The 23,228-nt window shown below is 36.4% G+C and overlaps 1 pseudogene; it reads left to right on the top strand.

Annotated features, from left to right (window-relative positions):
* The first annotated feature begins 11,099 nt into the window (after positions 1 to 11,099).
* LOC105745013 (olfactory receptor 4A47-like) lies at positions 11,100 to 20,469 on the top strand (annotated as a pseudogene).
* Positions 20,470 to 23,228: the final 2,759 nt, after the last annotated feature.

The raw sequence follows: 23,228 nt of genomic DNA, 5'->3' as shown, positions 1-23,228 counted from the left end.
CTTTTCTGTTAAATGTAAAAGAAAAAATAAGATGATTTCTAGGTGTTCAAATCCAAGTGAACACTGTTTATCAAAAGTAATTTGATATTGGCTACAGGAGCTTGAAGAAGAGATCAATCAGGTAATTATTTACATTATAAAGTTATTTCATTTAAATTTACTTTTTGTCCATTTGGTTGCTAATCCTAGTGTCCTGTCAGAATCAGTTACAGTTCTTTTTAAAACATAGGTACCTAGGATGCAGCTCTAGTGACTGCAATTAGTAGTACTGTTGTTAGTGCATTTTAAGATGTTTCTGAGGCAGGTGAAATTTACTTACATTTTGAATAATTGTGCTATATTATGTACACATCTTAATCCTGTTTGAAGTTACCTTATTAATGTATTTTTTGGAAATTATCCTTTATAGAATAGGCTGTGAGACCCATGAAATTCCCATATCTTTATAATTCATGCAGTACACAATTACTGTCTTTGTTATTGCAAATACATTAAAATATTCTAGGAAAATAGGAATACTTCTAGCTTTTATTGTCTTTCTTCTCTTTCTATAGTTTCTAATCTTAACTCATAATTTGATCTAATTATCTTTTGCTTACTTTTTTTATTCTCCCAAAGAAAGCTTTAACAGTTATTCTTGTGGCATTATTTGGACTAAAACTCCTTATTAATTCTATCAAGTCTTTCACTTTAAGAGCCTTGTTTTTACCATTTTACTGTGTTTTGGTAGATTGATTTACTTACGCCAATTTATACCTATTATTAATCTTAATCTGCATTCCTGTTAGGGTGAACCCATTGTAAATTAACCTGTTGAAAATATTAATTTAGTTAAGGTGTGGCCTAACTGAATAGGGTGGGTCTTAAGCCTGATTACTGGAGGTTTTGTAAAAAGTTCAAAGGTGGAAGCCAAGAGAATAAAAGCAATGAAGAGCAGAAGAAAGGGGAGGAAATGTTCGTGTGATGGGAAATCCACAAAATTTTAAGGTTACTTTCAGCGCACACCAGAAAGATACAATCTACCAGGAGGAAGCAATTTTATGTCTTGTATCAGATTTCTGGCTTCAGAAATCAAGAACCAATAAATAATTTTTGTTTAAACCAACCTATTGTGTTGTGTTTGTGATAGCAGTGCAGGCAAAACAAAATACTGTGTGAAGAAGAGTTTATGCATCACATCTTGCATGTGCATTTGGAGAGATAGGTTATTGGGATTATCATAGTGTCTGAGTAAGAATATTCCAAGTTCAGTTATTAGTTTTACTGTTTATAGCATGAAGTTTGGCAAAACACAACATGTTTAAGTTTTAGCTAAAGGGAAAAGATAAAGATATTACCAAGATCAAAAGAATAATCCTACAAAGTTCTTTGAAACTATACATGCTAAATAAATGTTAGTTATTATAGTGATTCTTTATTACTTGAGCGCGCCCCCCCCCCCCCCCAGCAAATAATAGAACTACTCAACTGGCTTTATTTTTTTTTTTCCTTTTTTTTTTTATTGATTTTGTGATAATATTACATTAAAAATATATATGTGAGGTCCCATTCAACCCCACCCCCCCACCCCACCTCTCCCCCCCCCCCCCCCCCAGCAACACTCGTTCCCATCATCATGACACATCCATTGGATTTGGTAAGTACATCTTTGGGCACATCTGCACCTCATAGTCAATGGTCCACATCATGGCCCATACTCTCCTCCATTCCATCCAGTGGGCCCTGTGAAGATTTACAATGTCCAGTGATTGCCTCTGAAGCACCATCCAGGGCAGCTCCATGTCCCAAAGACGCCTCCACCTCTCATCTCTTCCTGCCTTTCCCCATACCCATCAGCCACCATGTCCACTTTCCCAATCCAATGCCACCTCTTCTATGTGGACATTGGATTGGTTGTGTCCATTGCACCTCTATGTCAAGAGGAGGCTCAGATTCCACATGGATGTTGGATGCAATCCTCCCACTTTCAGTTGTAATCACTCTAGGCTCCATGGTGTGGTGGTTGTCCTTCTTCAACTCCATCTTAGCTGAGTGTGATAAGTCCAATAAATCATATTGTAGGTGCTGGAGTCTGTTGAGGCTCAGGACCTGGCTATCACATTGTCAGTCCAGAGATTCAAATCCCCTAAATATATCTTAAACCCCAACATTAACTGCACCTCCATCACCTTAGCATGAAAGTCTTATGAAGGAAGATCCCATCTGAGTCCAGATTCATCACACATAAACATCAGTTCCAAAAAGGGGCCATCTGACCTGGTAGTTAACCCCATCGGCCATGACCATATCTCCCATGGGTCTCTTTAGCCCTCAAAGGAACCGATATCTGGGGGTTGTATCTGCTTTATCTGTCTCTCTGACTCTGCTCAGTTGTGCATGAGGGCAATCCTTCTGCCAGCCTCCAGACTCTTTTTTAGAAACTCGTAGCCATATAAACTCATTTCTCTTTTCCATTTCCCCCTTACTTTAGGTCAAACAGCATTTTAAAGTCATGTTATTTTATGTAGACAGGGATATTCTGCTGATCCACATTGAACCTTCCGTATAAGGTCATTTTCCAGTTGCATCATCAGTTGGTAGTTGATAGTGGTCCCTCGGTGCCAGGGAGGCTCATCCCCGGTTGTAATGTCCCACGCTGGGGGGAAGGCATTGCATTTACATGCTGAGTTTGGCTTCGAGACTGGCCACATTTGAGTAACATGAAGGCTGACAGGAGGAAATTCCCAGGCACAATGTTGCTCTAGGCCTTGTTCTTATTTTAGGCTTATCAGCTCACAAGCATAGTCATTAGCATCAGGGGCTCACTGTTGAACCCTCACTCCCTCCCAGTTCCCGCCGCTGTACCTGCGAGACTGTCGCTGCTCTGCTAGGGACCACGACAGAGCACCATTGGCCAGGAACCCAGTACCCCCCCTGCTGTGGTTTTTAATTGTTGCCACTATGAGTATATCCAAACATTACCATGCACCCTGGACATATGTTCTGTACAGCTCCCTGTCAGCCAAATATCACCTGTCATTGGTATCCCATACCAGTATCCCTCCATTGCCATTGTTGAAACACTCTGTGATCCAGAACTCCCTGAAATTTGAAGCCCAATATAATGTCATGGTCCCTTACTAGGGAATGGCATATAGCGATGGATTTAAAGGTTAGATAAAGAACTTGGATAAAGTTAGATAAAGAACTTAGATAAAGAATGTTGACTTGCAAAAATTCTACATCCTATCTTTTTTTTTTTTTTTTTTTCCCCCCCTAATTATTCAGCTTCTCTTCACAGGAGTCCTAGTCCACAGCAATGCATATATATAATATACAGCACTCCCATACATCCACCACAAAACCTTTTTCCTTCCACAGCGATACTCTTCCACCCTATTCATATCATATTTACTTAACGTGATGTACAGAGTCTGAGACATTAGCTTTCTAACAAGGTGACATCTGTGCTTACATTATGGTGCATACTTTAGGATATACAGTTCTTTACATTCTTAGTTATCCTATGTTTTACATTATGGTTTACATTATCAGTCTGTCATCTCCTATATGTTATGGTGTAATATTACATGTTTTATATCCATCCTTGTGTACTCTCAAGAAACTCCTCTCTTACCCCCCATTTACCTTGGTTCCACACATTTAACGTCCATTTTCCCTTCCACCTTGGTGCCCACAGTGACAGCCAACCTCCGTTTCCTGAGGAGCCACTTCCAGAGATAGATGGAATAGTGTTCAGGGCCTAACTTGCTCAACTGCCCCAATGCCCTGGGAGCCACCCTTTCTCTCGAGGGATACAGTTCCCTCTATTTGGTGGCATCAGTCCTCCCCAGGATGTGGGTCCACCCCCACTCTCACTACTTGGGTTTCTACCCCATGGTGACACCCACTCTGGCAGAATGAGCATTTAGACATTCCCCAGGAGCCCGTCCTGCATCAGACCCTCCCCTCCGAGCATTCTAAACAGGTAACCCTCTTTATTATATTTTGATATGATTTTCTCGGCATTTTACTCTCCACCAACACCTGACCCTCTCCTGTGTTCGTATGCTACCCCTCCCTCCCCCCACTTTTGGTCAATGTTACCCATCCGTCCCTCCCCAGCCACCCTCAAACCCCCAAAGCCCCAAACAAAGGCAACCCCTTGCCCCCCTTTTATCTCTTCTTTGTGTTCATACTTACCACCATCTCGTCTTAAATTCCACCCCTGCAGACATCGGCTCATATCCTTCCTCCACCCTCCGATTTCCTGTAAGCCTATCGTTCAGTCTCTTGCTATCTAAGGCAGCTTGTTTATTTCATATCATTGAGGTCATGTAGTATTTGTCCTTCAATGTCTGGGTTGCTTCACTCAACATAAGGTTCTCAAGATTCATCCATGTTATCATATGTGTTTGTAGTGTGTTTGTTCTTATAGCCGAGTAGTATTCCATTGTGTGTATATACCACATTTTATTGATCCACTCATCTGTTGATGGGCATTTGGGTTGATTCCAACTTTTGGCAATAGTGAACAATGCTGCTATGAACATTGGTGTACATATATCGGTTTGTGTCCTTGTTTTCAGTTCTGCTGGGTATATACCCAGCAGTGGTATTGCTGGGTCATATGGCAAATCTATGGCTAGTTTTTTGAGAAACCGCCATACTGTCCTCCAGAACGCTTGGATCCTTCTGCATTCCCACCAGCAGTGGATGAGTGTTCCCCTTTCTTCACATCCTCTCCAGCACTTGTATTCTTCTGTTTTTTCATAGCTGCCAATCTTATGGGTGTAAGGTGGTATCTCATTGTAGTTTTGATTTGCATTTCCCTGTTAGCTAGAGATTTGGAACATTTTTTCATGTGCTTTTTTGCCATTTGTATTTCTTCTTCGGAGAAGTGTCTGTTTAAGTCTTTTTCCCATTTTTTAAATGGGTTGTTTATCTTTTTATTTTCAAGATATAGAAGTTCTTTATATATACACGTTATAAGTTTCTTATCAGATATATGATTGCCAAATATTTTCTCCCACTGTGTGGGCTCCCTTTTTACTTTCTTGACAAACTCCTTTGAGGTGCAGAAGGCTTTAATTTTGAGGTAGTCCCATTTATCTATTAGTTCTTTTGCTGCTCGTGCTTTTGGTGAGATATTCATAAATCCATTTCCTATTACAAGGTCCTGTAGATGTTTCCCTACACTGCTTTCTAAGGTTTTTATGGTCTTGGCTCTTATATTTAGGTCTTTGATCCATCTTGAGTTGATCTTTGTATAAGGTGTGAGATGGTAATCCTCTTTCATTCTTCTACATATGGCTATCCAGTTCTCCAGACACCATTTGTTGAATAGGCCACTCTCTCCCAGTTGAGAGGGTTTGGTGGCTTTATCAAATATTATGTGGCTGTATATGTGAGGTTCTATATCAGAGCTTTCAATTCGATTCCATTGGTCTATGTGTCTCTCCTTATGCCAATACCATGCTGTTTTCACCACCGTAGCTTTGTAGTATGTTTTGAAGTCAGGTAGTGTGATTCCTCCAATTTCATTTTTCTTTTTCAGTATGTCTTTGGCTATTCGGGGTCTCTTTCCTTTCCAAATAAATTTCAGTTAGTTTTTCTAGTTCCTTAAATAAGGCTGCATTGATTTTTATTGGGATTGCATTGAATGTGTAGATCAGTTTTGGTAGGATAGACATCTTAATAATATTCAGTCTTCCTATCCATGAACAAGGAATAGTCTTCCATTTATTTAGGTCTTCTTTGATTTCCTTGAACAATCTTGTATAGTTCTCGGTGTATAAGTTCTTTACCTCTTTAGTTAAATTTATTCCTAAGTATTTGATTTTTTTTGTTTACTATTGTGAATGGTATTTGTTTCTTGATTTCCTCCTGATCTTGCTCATTATTAGTGTACAGAAATGCTACTGATTTTTGCGCATTGATCTTATAACCTGCGACTTTACTAAACTCATTTATGAGTTCTAGAATCTTCATTGTAGATCTCTCAGGGTTTTCTATGTATAGGATCATGTCATCTGCAATGAAATTTTGACTTCTTCCTTTCCAATTTGAATGCCTTTTATTTCTGGTTCTTGCCTCAGTGCTCGAGCAAGTACTTCTAAGACAATGTTAAATAGGAGCGGAGACAGTGGGCATCCTTGTCTTGTTCCTGAGTTTAGAGGGAAGGAGTCTAGGATTTCTCCATTGTAAACAATATTGGCTTTAGGTTTTTCATATATACTCTTTATCATGTTTAAAAAATTTCCTTGTATTCCAATCTTTTGGAGTGTTTTTATCAAGAAAGGGTGCTGTATTTTGTCAAATGCTTTTTCTGCATCAATAGATATAATCATGTGATTTTTTTCCTTCAATCTGTTTATATGGTGTATTACATTGATTGATTTTCTTATGTTAAACCATCCTTGCATACCTGGGATGAATCCCACTTGGTCGTGGTGTATAATACGTTTAATGTGTTGTTGAATACGATTAGCAAGTATTTTGTTAAGTATTTTTGCATCTAGATTCATTAGAGAAATTGGTCTGTAATTTTCCTTTCTTGTGATGTCTTTGTTTGGCTTTGGTACTAGGGTAATGTTGGCATCATAGAAGGAGTTGGGTAATGTTCTTTCTGTTTCGATTTTTTGGAATAGTTTTAGCAGGATTGGTGTCAGTTCTTTCCGGAATGTTTTGTAGAATTCACCTGTGAAGCCATCTGGCCCTGGGCTCTTCTTAGTTGGGAGATTTTTAATAACTGATTCTATATCTCTGCTTGTGATTGGTTTGTTAAGATCATCAATTTCTTCTTTTGTCAATATGGGCTGCTTATGTGTTTCTAGGAATTTGTCCATTTCCTCTAGATTGTCATTTTTGTTGGAATATAGTTTTTCAAAATATCCTCTTATGATAGTCTTTATTTCTGTGGGGTCAGTGGTGATATCGCCTTTCTCATTTCTTATTTTGTGTATTTGCATCTTCTCTCTTTTTTTCTTTGTTAGTGTTGCTAAAGGTTTGTCAATTTTGTTAATCTTCTCAAAAAACCAGCTCTTGGTCTTGTTTATCTGTTCAAGTGCTTTCTTATTTTCTATTTCATTTAGTTCTGCTCTTATCTTTGTTATTTCCTTCCTTCTTCTTCCTGTTGGGTTGCTTTGTTGTTGTTTTTCTAATTCCTTCAAATGTGCAGTTAGTTCTTCAATTTTTGCTCTTTCTTCTTTTTTGATATATGAATTTATGGCTATAAACTTCCCTCTCAGTACTGCTTTTGCTGCATCCCATAAATTTTGGTATGTTGTGTTATCATTATCATTTGTTTCAAGGTAGTCATTGATTTCTTTTGAGATTTCCTCTTTGACCCACTGTTTTTCTAAGAGTGTGCTGTTTAATTTCCAAATCGTTGTGTGAAATCTGGGCTTCTGTCCCTTGCAAATCTCCAGCTTGACTCCACTGTGGTCAGAGATAATGTTTTGTATGATTTCAATCTTTCTGAATTCGTTCAGCCTTTCTTTGTGGCCTAGCATATGATCTATCTTGGAGAATGATCCATGTGCGCTTGAGAAAAATGTATATCCTGCTGTGTTTGGCTGTAGTGATCTATATATATCTATTAGATCCAGCTCCTCTAATATACTATTCAGTTGTTTTGTTTCTTTGGTGATTCTCTTTTGAGATGTTCTGTCCAGAGTTGATAGTGGTGTATTAAAATCCCCCACTATAATTGTAGATGTATCTATTCTTTCACTTAGTTTTTCCAGCGTTTGCCTGACGTATTTAGAGGCACCCTTGTTAGGGGCATAGATATTTATGATTGTTCGATCTTCTTGACAGATTTTTCCTTTCACTAAAATGTAGTATCCTTCTTTGTCTCTCACAATTGTTTCACATTTAAAGTCTATTTTGTCTGATATTAATATAGCTACTCCTGCCTTTTTTTGGTTATTGTTAGCTTGTATGATTGTTTTCCAGCCATTCACTTTCAATCTCCATGCGTCTCTGGGTCTAAGATGTGTCTCTTGTAGACAGCATATGGATGGGTCATATTTCCTTATCCAATGTCCCAGTCTGAATCTTTTGATAGGTGAGTTTAATCCATTGACATTCAGTGTTATTACTGTCAAGGAATTATTTGTGCTAGCCATATTTTGATTGGATTTGTGTTTGTCATATTTTGTTTGTATATTTTTTTTGTCTTTTTTGTTATTGTTGTTGGTCTTATACTCTCCTCCAACTCTGCCTTTCCTGTTTTTTCCTTTCTTCCTGTAGAACTCCCTTTAGAATTTCTTGAAGGGGAGGTTTCTTGTTGGTATACTCTTTCAGTTTCTGTTTGTCTGCGAATATTTTGAACTCTCCATCATGTTTGAATGCTAATTTAGCTGGATAGAGTATTCTTGGTTGGAAATTTCTTTCCTTTAGTACTTTGACTATATCATACCACTGCCTTCTTGCCTCCATGGTTTCAGAAGAGAAATCAGCACTTAATCTAATTGAGCTTCCCTTGTATGTGATGGTTTTCTTTTCTCTTGCTGCTTTTAGGATTTTCTCTTTGTCTTGAGCATTGGATAATTTGACAAGTATATGTCTTGGGGTGGGCCTGTTGGGGTTTATGACTTGTGGAGTGCGCTGTGCTTCTTGGATATGTACATCTGTCTCTTTCAGTAGATTTGGGAAGTTTTCAGCCATTATTTCCTGCAGCATTCCTTCTGACCCCTTTCCCTTCTCTTCACCTTCTGGAATGTCTATAATACGTATGTTTGATCGTTTTGCATTGTCATTCAGGTCCCTAAATCCTAATTGGATTTTTTCTATCTTCTTATTGACCCCTTCTACTATCTGCTTGATTTCTGAAGTACTGTCTTCCACATCACTAATTCTCTGCTCTGTCTCTTCTAGTCTGCTGATATTTGCTGCAAGCGTATTTTTGATTTCTTGAACTGTGGTGTTCATTCCCATCATATCTGTTATGTTTTTTCGTATGTCTGCAATTTCCCCTCCAAGTGATGTCTTCATGTTGTTAACCTCTTTCATTACTTCGTCAAATTTGTCGGTGATAAATGTTCTGAGATCTTTCATTGCTTGTGCCAAGTTTTGCTCCCCTTCGTGATTATTGGTTTGTTGATTGGATTCAGCCATGTTTTCCTGATTACTGGTTTGGTTTGTAGATTTTTGTTGCTTTCTGGTCATCTCTTTATCTTGACAGATTTAATCAGTTCCTTAGCTTCTTTGTCTGCTCTTGGAGGTTAATTAGCTGTTATTTTTGCATAGGTGTTATATCTTCTCTTTGTCACTTTTTTCTTCTTATTCTAATTTCTTGTTGTTGGTTAAGTTCACTTTAAAGGAAAGTATTAGTGTTGGGGGAAGGCAATTGTGTAAGCAAGGGAAAAGTGTAAAGTAATATTGGTGATATATGTTAGCAAAGCAAGAATATGAGATCTGGGAGGATGGAGGTTAGATTTATGTAAATTGTGTAGAGTTATAGCAGTAGGTAGAGTACCTATTATGAGGTAGGTGATTGAATATGGGAGGATTATGGTATGAGTTAAAAAGCTATTGATTTCGTGAGAGAGGGAAAGAGAAAAAAAATGGTAATAGTTTCAAGAGTGGATAACAGACAGAAAACAAAGCATAGGTATTAGAAATTAAGACTTAGACCCTTCGTGGATCGAAGAAAGGGAGGTGGGAGGTGGAATATGGGAGAGCCAGTAGATGGTGGCGGATATCAAGATGTAGGGGAAAGAGGATAGTGCAGGTAGGCTAAATCAGTTCACACAGAAATGAGGCAGTGGAGGATGAGAAAACCCCAGCGAATGTGAGGTGTTTCCTGCCGCACCTATTTTATAATTGAGTTAAAATAAACTAAGTAGAATATGAGGGACAAGAGGGAGAGAGACAACAGAAAAAAAGAAAGAAAGAAAAAAAAAAGAAAGTGGGGGGGAAGTGACGAGAGGAAGAAAGTAGAAGGGGATGGGCAAGGGGTGGGGAACAGATAGGGGAAAGAAAAAAAAAAAACAGATATGCACGACCCAGAATTATAACACCCACTTCACAGCACCTACCACGAAAAAAAGCCTTAAATAACTGAGTAAAAGAAAGACTTTGGGGGATACGCTGTGAGAGAAGACTAGGGGATAATGCGGTGTTAGCAATCAGGAAATTGAAAAAAGTAAAGAATAGGTCAAAATGAAAATAAAAACAAAACAAAATGAAACGATAAGGAAAGAACGCCAACGTTGAAGGCTAGGGCATTTGAGGACCTCAGATGGACCTCAGTGCGTGATGGATTCAGGGATGGAAAGTCTGAGATATTGAGGTCTCAAGAGATGTGAGTCTCTGTGGTGTGGGCTACCAGATTTTAGGGAATTCAGACTTGGCACCCTCCAATCTGGTCTACAGGAAGCCTGGGAGCCCCGCAGTGTAACACAGCCCTCAGGGATCCCCTCAGCTGGGTGCCAGCCTTAAGGGGGAAGTCAGATCCGCAAACTTTATATTATGACTGAACCCTGCAATTCATTTACTTAGCTGGGCTCATTAGTATGTTTCACTTCAGCTTTTAGACAGCTCCCGTCCTGTGATTCCAAACCTCTGCCACTAGAGGGCGCCTCTACACCGCAGCCACTTTGCTAGTACAGATCTGAAGCCCGGCCTGTGACGCCGAAAATAGATACGAAAATCGGATTTCCCAAGCTTCGCAAAATATTCCCTAATCTGCTTCCAGACGTATCCCCCTCCCTTGCCGCAGCCTAATACAACTTTCCGATTACGTCTCTTTATTGCCTACAGCCTATTTGGGTCGGAGACCGGCTGCCGGGCTTTTGGGGGCGGGGCTTCAGGCGGAAGCACTATTGTTTATTTTCGCAATCACAGGTTTCTCCCGCTTCACGACAAAGCACTGTCTATCTTCCCAAATCGCACTGCAAAGGCGACCCGTCGCATCAATCCATGCACAGCTCGTCCAGAGCTCGTGAACTCCTCGACAGCTCAGAGCCGTGTAAAAGCGGTGCCGCTAGGCTGAACCGCGACTCCCCCCACCCCCAGCAGGGAGGAGCCCGTGCGCGGGTCTCACCCACAGGAAATAGAACCCAAACTATATCTACTAGACCAATCCTCTCCGTTACCTTTCCACTCAATCGATGTCCAGGCACTTCTGCCCTGCAAAAATCCCGAAAAAGCCCGACCTTGGAGATCCTGCAGCCGCGCCCAGCCGTCTCCTCCCGGGACCTACCGGAAAGGCAAGTTCACTCAGCGACCATCTTGCCTCCCCCCTCCATCCTTGTTCAACTGGCTTTAAATCCTAACCTATTTATTTTTACATTTAGAAGGGATAACATGTAGTTTTTCCATTCATGCTTTGAAAAAGAATGCTCTGAAAGCTGACTGGTCTTGTAGGAGTATTTGTGGGCTTGCATGGATCCCAAACTCTTCAGCCTTTCTTCAATCCCTCCTGGTTTTTCAAACTTCATAGTCTCTGGGGCTTCCAAGTCCTTGGAGCTGATCCATTTATGAGTCTTATTTCCTCCTTCCAATTGCTGTTTCAAGGCTTAGCGTATCATTTTCTAGGAACCTGAGGTTAACTTAGCAGGTAAATGGCATATAAACAGACTTAAAGGACATATTTGTTCAGAGTAGGTAGTGTGGTACAGTGTTTATGAGAAGACCCTGGAATCTGATTTCCTGTATTGGAATGTCACCTAGGAAATATATTTCATCTTTGAGAACATAATAATAATATCAACCTCATGAAATTCATGGGTTAATAATATGAGTCAATATATGCTAAGTGCTTAAAACGGTGCCTGACCCATAGTAAATATTTTAAACGGTTTTTTTTTGAATAGACATTGGGCAGATTTGGGTTTATTTTGCTTCTGGAACTAGCAGAAGTTTCATTCTAACTGCATCAGGCCTCTGTGGTTCTGTCCTGGTCCAGATACCTTAGGTACTTTCTTATATAACCAACTATGCTACATCATTTTTCTTTAAATTCAAGCATTGGCATTATTGATTTTCCAAGACATTATTCAGCCTTTGAAAGTCCTGTACGCAGCCAAGTTCCAGATGATGTGGAAGGATTCAGGGTTCTGAGGTCAACAAAATTGTTATTGAATTCCTTCTCACTAGTTTATATGAAAAGCATGCATTTCACAATCTATCTGAGATTTATTTTGAATTTGGTTCATATGTACGATGGAATGAAGTACCAAATTCTTCAGTTATTTTAAGCATTAGATGAGGTTATTTGTGCAAAACATTAAGGGGAGTGCCTGGAACTTAGTAGGTGCTTATTAATGTCAGTTTTGCTGCCTTCCTCACATCTTCATCAGTACATATTTCTACCTGATTTTTTTAAAGTGTGTGATTTATATTTATTACTTCAATGTAAATACATATTATATTAGGAAACAATAAGAAAATTACATATTTCTCAGTATGAACCCAGTAAAATTCATGCAGGATGGACCTGATAAGTACTGTGAAAATTTTAATTTAAAAGTATTAATGTACCCAAATTAAAATGAGATTTAGGAAGTGCTCAAAATTTCATGACTTTTTAAATGACATATAAAAGAAATGTAGTATAATAATTTATAAATCTATTGAAAGTTTTTATTTACTACAGTGTGGAGGCCTTATGCTATAAATAAAGTCATTGTCTTGTTTACTTCTCATAAAAATCTTATCATATCTGTAACTGTTAGTCCTCCTTTCCCACAGAATTAAATGAAGCTAAGATAATTTAAATAAGTTATCCCAAGTCACAAGCTGACATGGATACATGATATAGTTTTTGAATCTATGCATGACTCCGGAGTCTACACATTTGAATCCTTTGGAGTTGAGAGAAATAGGCATTAAAAAAGTAAACATATTTTAAAACACCCAAAAATTCAGTGTAAAAATGCTGAAAAAAAGTGAAGCAAATGATGTGATGATGTGATAGTGACTCAAGGTGGCAGAGGAACTATTTGAGACTGGGTATCATAACCCAAGAGCAAGAGTTTACAGTTTTTATCTAACCACATCCAGGGATGAGGGACAATTAGCTAAAATAACATGAGCAAAACCATTAAAAGGACTGGCTATCATAGTGAGAGGGGAGTTTTATTTGTCCCAGATAAGTATTATTATATGCTCTCACCTATTCTGACTTGAAGATCATCAACAAGCTTAATGAAATTGTTAATTCAGTGTGCATAAATCAGGATGAACAGAAATAAACCTAAAGAACTGAAGCAACTTCCTTCACCTAAAATATTCCATATGTCCTTTTTTGAAGGTCACAGCATTGAACTCCACTTTGCCTCTCTTCGTGTCCTACTTTTCTTTTAATCATGATATTTTTTTCCCATGTGAAACTATTCTATTCATGTACAGAAGCCATGCTAAGTTAATTGGTAGAAAGAAAGCAGTGTGTTTAACCAAATTGACAGTGAATTCAAATTGATCTTTTCTTGGTCTCTAAGACCCTGCACAATTGATCCCACTCAGGTATTCATCACATGTGGTCCTGTTATCCCTCATTCATTAGGTTCCTGTCATGGTGACCTAATTCTCACCTTTGGGCCTTTATACAAGCTCTTCTTGCTTCCTGAAATTCTCCTCATCTAGATCTTCACACTGTTGACTTGTCATCACTGCTAAATCTACAGTTCCAATGCTTCACCCCTTGCCTTCACCCTTTCAGAGGACTTCCTTTACCACTCATTGAAAAGCCATCTTCACTTCCTTGAGTTATTCTCTATCACATCACCTTGGTACATTTTCTCTACGGTATTTTTACAATCTGATTAATATTATTTATTCATTTGTTGTCTCTTCTTTCCAAACTATAATGTATTCCATAAAAGAAAAGTGAATGTCTGTCTCATTTGCTACTGCCTCAGCAGTACATAAAATAAAGCTTGTCACTTAATAAGCATTCACTGAATAAATGGCCATTGCTCCACTTTACCCTCTGAAAGGTAACTACATTTGTTGAAAAGGACCCTTTTTAACTGGAATGCTTTTGAAAATGATATATTGATAAATTGAAATGCAGAAATTAAGGTCATTTTGGTATATCTTAGCTGAAGATATAGTACCATCTCTTTAATTTGAAGGGATAGAAAAAATGGAATTAAAGAGTTAAAAAAAATATTTGGAAGGGCTAGAGTCATAAAGTCTGGGTTCAGACAAGAGGAATTAAGTGCAGAAGCAAAAGTGTACAAGATGTGTCATACTAAGGAGGGACCTACTGCCTCTCTGATACCATGGTCTTGCAGGCACTGGACAATCTGGAAAGCTATCACTTTTTCTGACTACGTAACCACTCTGGCATGAGTGTATCCAGATAGTGTGCTCTGTGATTAGGGCCAGAAGTGGCCCTAAGAAGGTCCTCCCTGAACTTCCAGAAAATGAATCCCCATAGAATAAGGCTCCCTGTAAGATTTTAATTGATCATGGAACCAAACAACCATTTCAGTGGAAGTCAGGATTGAAAACACTATTATACAGAAAATATCTGTGGGAACGTCTATTTCCCTGTTGGTTTAGACCCCTGTGAAGTACATGCAAAGCCAAGGATTTTGTATGTGAAACTTTTATGAATGGAACATTTGCCAGCCTGCACTAAACAAGACAGAGAAGGAGAAAATTGGAGGAAGAATGACTTGAAAGGTAGACCGATGGAAAACAAGGTCTGGACCAAAAGGACCTTCTCAAGCCAAGAGAATGGGTCCACCGCTGGAAGGGGGGCAGGTTCATCACTGTGCTTGAAGGGGGCAGTCTCATCTGCCCTTGCATGTGGGGTTGATGTCTTATGCATCATTTTTCAGGAAGACTGCTACTGCTTCAATGTTTGAAGATGGTAGGGTCTGTTCCCAGGGTTCGCAGAATGCTTGAGTGACACTCAGTGCTTGGAGAGGAAAGGGCCTGTGCCCTGGCATTAGCAGAGAGCCTGACCTACCCAGATGTTTGGAGAGGGTGACAACTTTACTCCAGGTTTTGGGAAGAGCTATTGCACAAGTGCTTGGAAAGGTGGTTCTACCAATCTATCAGGCCCAGAAGACGAAATATTGAGGCATCGTTGACTCACGAAATCTGATGGAGCTTGCCCTACTGGTTTTCAGAATTGTTTGGTAACTATGACCCTTACTTTCCTTCCAAATCCTTCCTGTTGGAATGGGACTGTCTACCCTATACTTGTCCTTTCATTGTATGTTGAAAACAAGTAACTTCTTTTCTAGATTTCATGGGTCCACAGACAGGGGAGTGTACCCCAGACAGACCATACCATAATCAATTTTGATAAAATTTTTACTCAACATTGTTACTGAAAAGGCTTAAGGCTCTTAGGATGTTGTGATATGAAGAATGTATTTTGTATGTAGAAAGATGTCTTTTTGGGGTCCAGTGTGTGGTGTTGATGCTTTATTTACCCTGGAAAAAGATGTTCTTTAACTTAGTGCATTCCTGTGAGTGTGAGACCATTTTAAATAGGAACTTCTGGTGAGGTTATTTCAGTTAAAGATTTGCCCACCTCAGTCACGATGGACCTTAATCCTATTACTGGAATTCTTTAAAAGGAAAAAGGAAATTCATACAGATAGAGAGAAAATCAGAGGCAACAAGAAACTGAATTGTACCTGAACCAGGAAGAGCAAGGAGAAGACAGGAGAGACCTCCATGTGCATTGCCATGTGACAGAGGAGCCCTAGACCAAGGATCCGACAGCCAGTCCAAGAATGCCAGTATTTGAAAAGAAAGCATCGCTTTGGTGACATCTTGATTTTGGACTTCTCCTAGTCAAAACTGTGAGCCAATTACTTCCCATGTTTAAGCTAACTCACTGCATGTTATTTGCTTTGGCAGCTGAAAAACTCAACAGTGTTATATTCAAATTTTCACTGAATTTTACTGAATGCCTGCTGTACAAGGCATTTGTGCTTAGTGCTGAAATTGAAAGATGAATGAATAAGAGTCCTCAACCTTCTGTTACTACCACAAGAGCACATATGTTTACACAGCAATTCTCAAATAATTCTTCTATATTATTTTTGACATATTTTGTCATATGGTAGCTTCCTTAATCAAAGTAAATGCTTGTCTACTCTTATTTTTTAAAAAATCCAAATTCCTTACAAGGTATATAATATTCTCAAGGTTTGGTTCCTAATCATCTTTTCAGCCTCATTGTGCCCTATTTTCTCCCTTTCCTGTTTACCCTCCAGACCCACTGATTTTTAGGAGTCTTAAACTCTTCTCAGTGTTTGTCCTTACACTCGTAATATCTTTCTCATGGTAACAACTTCTAATTCTTTGGATCTCAACATTAATAACAACTATTCAAATCATCTTCTTTGACTTCCACATCCACAGTAGAATTTATCCACTTATTTTGTGTCATAATACACTGTTGTCTTTATAGAACTTATCACATACTCTTAGATCTTTAAATCATTAGCTTATATCCTTGTAAGGTAAATTTAAACAGATTTTTTTTTTCTGCTTGAATAACCACTATATCCTGATACCCTAAAATAGTACTGGCACATGATATTTTCTCAGTAATAAAAATAATCAATTGCATAATTAGTTCTTACATCTAAATTGGAGATAAAATTTTAACATAATTTAAAAAACATTAAGTAATAATCATTTGAGTATTAAGGCAAGGAAAGGAAAACTTGCTATCACAAATTGGGGAAAAAATGATAATTTCACCTCATTGCAACAAATAAGTAAGCTGATATTTTATTCTTAACAGTGACTTAACTTCTAATGGTTTGGAAGCCAATATTCCCTCTATGTTAGATCTCCTTGATGTCAATTACGTGCTTGGTCTAGAAGCTTCTTTAATATAGATATTCTTTCAACATTGTGTGTAAAATTCCAGTGAATTTAATTAAGTAAGAAACAGTTTTGGACACACTCCAATTCCAGAACGCAATATTAATTTTTATAGTTAGAAAGCTTAAAAGGGCCAGTGTTCTTTGCCCCTGTTGAGGGAAATACATTATCCTCTTAAAAACAGTCATTACTATATCAGCTAAGGAAGCTTAAAGCCCCATATGAAAAAGACTTAATACCCTCATATCTCAAGCTCAATTAGTTTATGCCATCTGAACACTCTAAAATATGTCAGGTATAAATTTTTTTGTCCAAACCAACACAGTAGAATTAGACACAAAAAACCTGAATTAATATTTTTCTCTTTCAAGTACTGGATAAAAAGGTACTAGGAAAAATTTCCTGGTTACTATCTTCTTATGTACATATAGAATTTGTTTGAATTTTTAAGAAATTATCTTAAGAAATGAAACTTTTGCTTTAATGTTTTCAACATAGATTCTTTTAAAATATATCTCTAATATGAGTGAAAAAATTTTGAAATCTTCAGAAAATTCTAGAGAAATGGACACACACAAACATATGAAGTTATATCTATCCCCAAGGAAGAAGGCAGATTTTTTTCCTCTGTGGTCATATTTGATAGGAAGAGGGATTTCCAGGTGCTCATGAATGACCCGAAAATCTTCCTTCAGATTGGGAAGAGGGCTTCAAAAGGTAAGGCTGTGAATGGCTGGTAGTGGAAACCACACTTATCGATTGTGGGTATTTTCTTTTGATGTAGGAATTAATTTCACTTGAGCTTATAAGAAATGAGCAGTTAAAAAAGAACAACTTCTGCTAGTGACATAAGGTTTTGAAGTAAATCAAAATTAGATCTCAAATCTAATTTTGTTACTTGGGCAGATTATATACATATTTAGAATTGGTTTCTTCAAATATAAAATGGCTATAAAAATACTTGTTATTATAAAGGTTAAATGTGATTCGCTAAATTTGGTTGCATATATATAAATATATTTCATTGAATAATATATATGCACATGTATATAGACATAGCATCTGACACAGTTAAGCAAAACAATGATTGTGATTTTAATATTTCCTTTCATTAATATATTTTGCCTATTTTTAATGGAGTCGATGGAAGGAAAAAATTTTTCAACACATTTTGTTTTGTATTTCAGAGGGATGTAAGCTTATGATAAATTCTTATATGCAGAAATTGAAGTTTTCAATACTTTAAAACAAAACAAAGATTGAGTATCCATTTTGGTCCAGGAACTGTACTACATATTTTTTCATTAGATACTTATAAAGATCATGATAGCTACCAACATCTAATTTTACAAAATTAAAAGTATAACTAAGTGTGGTGAATATTATTTAATAATGCTCCCCCCAGCTAGTTTTACAAAAATATAGTGTTTTAAAAATAGATTTTATCTTAAGAAATTATTTTCTCTATATACTTTCTCTATATACATGCTTAAAGCATGGACATGATAAAAACTTTGAGTAAGGTAAAACTGATTCTATATTCAACTAAAGATGAAGCTTATGAAAAAAAAATAGTAGAATTAGGTTTTTTTTGTTTTTAACAGTCTGTACACTAATGTTATGAGTGGGGAGGAGATATTTATAAGCATATGTAATTATCAAGTAGCTGTTTGGAGACTTCTTCAAAGCAAGTTCAGTATCAATAAAAAATAAGAGGACTTGAAAAATAAGTAGACCTGATTTCGCCCTCAGCATAATGAGTTCTGGACTAAACTTTGAGCCTAATGAGATAGCAGACCCTCCTTGATGTCTGGAATTCTACTATTTTTGAAAGGCTTAACACAAATTGATGTTCTATAAACATTTTTTCCATTAAATGAATGAATGAAAGTTTAGCCTTTACAATATACCTTTTTCCAACATCTATTATTAAAGTTTATAAAAGTATACATTGAACTAAGGAAATGAAAATTATTCTGTATTCTTGAGAAATATCATAAATTCTGTACAAAAATGAGAATTGTAAAAGAATATTTAGGGGAGTTAACAGAACAGGTTATTTATTCTGTTATGGTCCAGGGTAGGAAGTTTGGATATCACTAACTGTTTTATAGTAATACATGACAGGGGTTTGAACAGAGAAATGGCACGATCAAAATCAAATTTGAAAAATGTATCCTAAGAGCTACAGGAGCACCGACTGTTGGAGACATGAATGAAAACAGACCTGTGGCAGCCTATTGCAGTAGGCCAGGGAGGTAGTGAAGATAATCCAAGTTGTGATATATTTTGAAAGTAGAGTGATAAAATATCTTAAATGGGTCATTACATTTGCACTTTTGTGACTTTACACGTCCTGAGCCTTTTCAAATAATTTACTTCCCATTCTCTCTTGTTTTAGCCAAATCTCCCTTCTCCTATTAAACTTATTTACAAAATCACTTAATCTAGGACAACTTCTCTGATCATGGTTTGGCTTAAATGTTACTCTATTTTGTGCTCTTAGGATCACATGAATGTATTTATAAATAACACTTATTATATTGGTTTGTTTTTGTCTGACCTCATAAATATGTAACAAATCATTGAAGGGGGGGAGTCCATATAAAACTTGGTAATCCCAATGTCCATGAGTGATTTGAGAGAAAGAGAAGCTCTATTCCCATGTTTTGACTGAATAAATAAATAAAAGATTAAGTTTTTCTTACACGCAAAATATTTTCATTGTTTTATAGATAAACCATTTCTAAGATCTGATAGAAACACTGATTAACAATGTGACGTACTTTATACTTCTGGGTCTCACACAGAATCCAAAGGAACAGAAAGTACTCTCTGTTATGTTCTTGTTCTTCTACATTTTGACCACGGTGGGCACCTTGCTCATTGTCATGACTGTAACTGTCAGTAAGTCCCTGGGCTCACCCATGTACTTCTTTTTGCTAGTTTGTCTTTTATGGATGTCATTTATGCCTTGTCCCTTTCCCCCAAAATGATTTCAGACTTGTTCATTGGACAAAATACCATATCATTCCATGGTTGTATGATCCAGCTTTTTACAGGGCACTTCTTTGGTGGATCAAAGGTCTTTCTTCTGTTGGCCATGGCATATGACCGCTATGTGATAATTTATAAGCCCTTGCATAATTTGATTATCATGAGACAATGGGTGTGTGTTGTGCTGCTAATAGTGTCCTGGATTGGGGGTTTTCTGCACTCAGTAATTCAACTTATCTCTCTTCATGGGCTCCCCTTCTGTGGTCCCAATATCATTGATCATTTTAGCTGTGACAGGTACCCTTTATTGAAACTTGTCTGTACTGACACCTATGTTGTTAAACTCTTAATGGTGGCTAATGGAGGGCTAATTTGCAGTATTGTGTTTCTGTTCCTACTCATCTATTATGGTGTCATTTTGCACTCCTAAAAGAACCTTAGTCTGGAAGGAAAGAGGAAAGTCCTCTTCTCCTGTGGTTCACATATCACTGTCATTGTCTTCTTCTTTGTTTCCTGTACTTTTGTGTATGAAGACCTGTTAGAAACTTCCCTATTGGTAAATCATTGAGTGTGTTTTACACCATTATAACCCCCATGTTAAACCCTTTAATATATACTCTGAGAAATTCAGAAATGACAAATGCTATGAAGAAACTCTGGAAAAGAAAAGTCAGATGAAGTAGCAAATATGTGCCTTATCTATCACAAGAAAGTCATTTTGCTTTAGGGAACATCTTCTGGAATCCAGAAATCACCTTAAATCTGATGCACCACTCTCTAACCTTCAAAATCATAATCATTTTTAAATTAAAGAATTGACTATTAGACTGGGCTATTAAATAATATTTTCCTACTATAATATAAGTTCTATAATGTCTTGTCACTGTACCTAGAAAAGTACAGTGAATATAATAGTAGAGAATCAATTAAAAATATAGTGAATTAATGATTGAATATTTTTTATAGTTTCTATTATTGTAACTAATTTCTGCATTCATTTTTAATTTTTCTCATCTTTAGTTTTGTATCATATAAATATTCATTTTTTCCTTTTTATTATACTAGTTAAAATAGTTAACACTATGAAGGCTGTCCCCTTTATTCAAATCAGTTGGATCATATATGATTTTTAAGTTCGCAGACTTCTTTTTTTTAAAGAATTTGTAATAGCAATAAATAGTTTAAATGGCAGCCATTCAAATTCACATAAATGTAAAAGTAAATTTATACGCTCTTCACCAATCTTCCAGGATTCCTGCCAGAGGGAGTCATTGAAATATATTTTCTAAAATTGTCAAGTAATAATCCTTGCGAATACGAGCATATTTATATATATGTATGTGCTTATTCTGTGTATGTGAACATTTGCCTTTTACTATTCGGCATCTTTAAATTCCTTCCAAACGAATTCATTTAGACCTAACTCCCTCTCAGGTATCTCCATACTGCATAAATATCTCAAACATATTTCCTAAATTAATGTAAGCAATTTTCTTCATGTTGTTTCCAATCAATTTTTATGGCAAATAATTCTGTAATAAATACATCTCTTTATCTTTATGCAGTTGTGCAAGCTCTTGTTCCCAGACATTGATTTGACTTGGGGGGGTGGGGTGGGGGGGGGAAGTGGTGGTGCAGATCAAACATTTATTTAAAATTTTTGTTTTGTAAGTTATTGTCAAAAAGTCACCCATAGAGTTGTACCAACTGTGCTCCTCAGCATAGTCTGAGAAAATGTTTGTTCACTTTCTCAACAACCAGTACTTGATAAACATTCATGGTATTTGGCAATCTGATTAAAGACAAAATATTTAATTTTTATACTTCTGGTTATTTTTAAAAATAATTATTTGACAATTTTTATTTGTTTAAAATTTTTTGTATTTCTTTAAGTGTGAATTGCCTTTTATAAATTTTCTCTAATTGTTGAAATTTTCCATATTGATTTTTATGAGTTAACTATATAGTAAATACTTTATTACTTTTAACATATATATGTAATTGTTATAGTCCAAGCTTGCATTTTAATTTTAATTTTTCTGCTATACAGAATATTTTGGGCCATGTAGAATATTTTTATATTTACATATCTGATTTATCAAAATTATATATTTTTATATCCTTAGAAAGTATTTCCATGCTTCTCTTTTTACCAAAATATTCTTCTGCAATTCACAATTTTTTAGCATTTTAAAAAATATATATTTTCTGGTATTTTATTTAAAATTTTTTTTAATCTATCTGGTATTTTTTTTAATGTAAGGAATGAGATAGGTATTGGAATTTTAGATTTTAGTTCTTTTTCAGGATGGCTATGTTTTTATAGTTTTATAATTATCTTTTGCCCACTGACTTGAAATCTCAGGACTCCATTCTGTTATATTTATCCTATTTTCAGTGTGCCATTTCACATATGATATAATTGCTTTAGATTTTTAATACAGTTTGTCATCTGATAAGCCTAGAAAACATCATTACAGTTCTCTTTCAGAATTATGCATATTCTTACATATTTATGTTTCAAGTTAAATATAAAAAAAATAAAACTCTAGTTACAAAACAAACCTTAGCTTGCATTTTCAATAAGATTTTATTCAGGAAGTTTAATTTAAGACGAGTTTATATCTTTAGAAAATTAAGAATTCTTATCCATGCACAGGGTTTGTCTTTGATTTAATCAAGTTTTCCTTTACCCTCTTGATTAATCATTAATATGTTCTTCCTCTCTTACTTATCTTTTATAGATGGCTTCTGTCTTCATCCATGATTCCTAAAATGCCCAGCTGACACACTTACAATAAGGAAAAAACATCTTTTTTAATGGGATGTATGTTTCAAGTCCTTACTGAAACATCTTTTTAATGCTACTAAAATCATCCTGCCAACAAATTCAGTGAAAGCCATTGTTACTTATTACAAAGTGGCAGGTGCTAAGAAGGCATGATCTTGGTTAATTCTCCTAAGAGCTTTATGAAATAGTTAACTCATATTCCTGTTATCCTGAAAAATTAACTGAAGCTTAGATAATTTTTGTTTCCTAAATTAACAAGCTCTAGTGTGAATACTTGAGATGGGATTTGAACCTTGTGGCTTGGCTCATTTAAACATTTAAAGTTTAAACATAGAAAAGCTACATATTTAAAAACTTTCCAGTGAAGAGAGACAGGCATTACGCCAAGTAAACATAATTTTAAAAAATAAATAATCCATTGTGAAAATGCTAAAGAGACTGAAGCAGGTGAATTGATAGAGAGTGACTTAGGGCAGCAAGGGTTAAAAGACCCAAGAGCAAGAATTTAATGCATTTATCTAACTATGCCCAGATTTGAGTGGCAGCAAACTGAGAGGACATGAGTAAAACCATTAGAGGGATAATTATCAGGTGAGTAGAGGTATCTCATTTGACCTGCACAATTATTGCTATTCACTGTCTTTCA

The sequence above is a fragment of the Dasypus novemcinctus genome, chromosome 10 (assembly GCF_030445035.2).
Source record: "Dasypus novemcinctus isolate mDasNov1 chromosome 10, mDasNov1.1.hap2, whole genome shotgun sequence".
In the NCBI taxonomy this organism is placed as follows: domain Eukaryota; kingdom Metazoa; phylum Chordata; class Mammalia; order Cingulata; family Dasypodidae; genus Dasypus; species Dasypus novemcinctus.
This window is presented reverse-complemented; position numbering and strand designations above follow the sequence as displayed.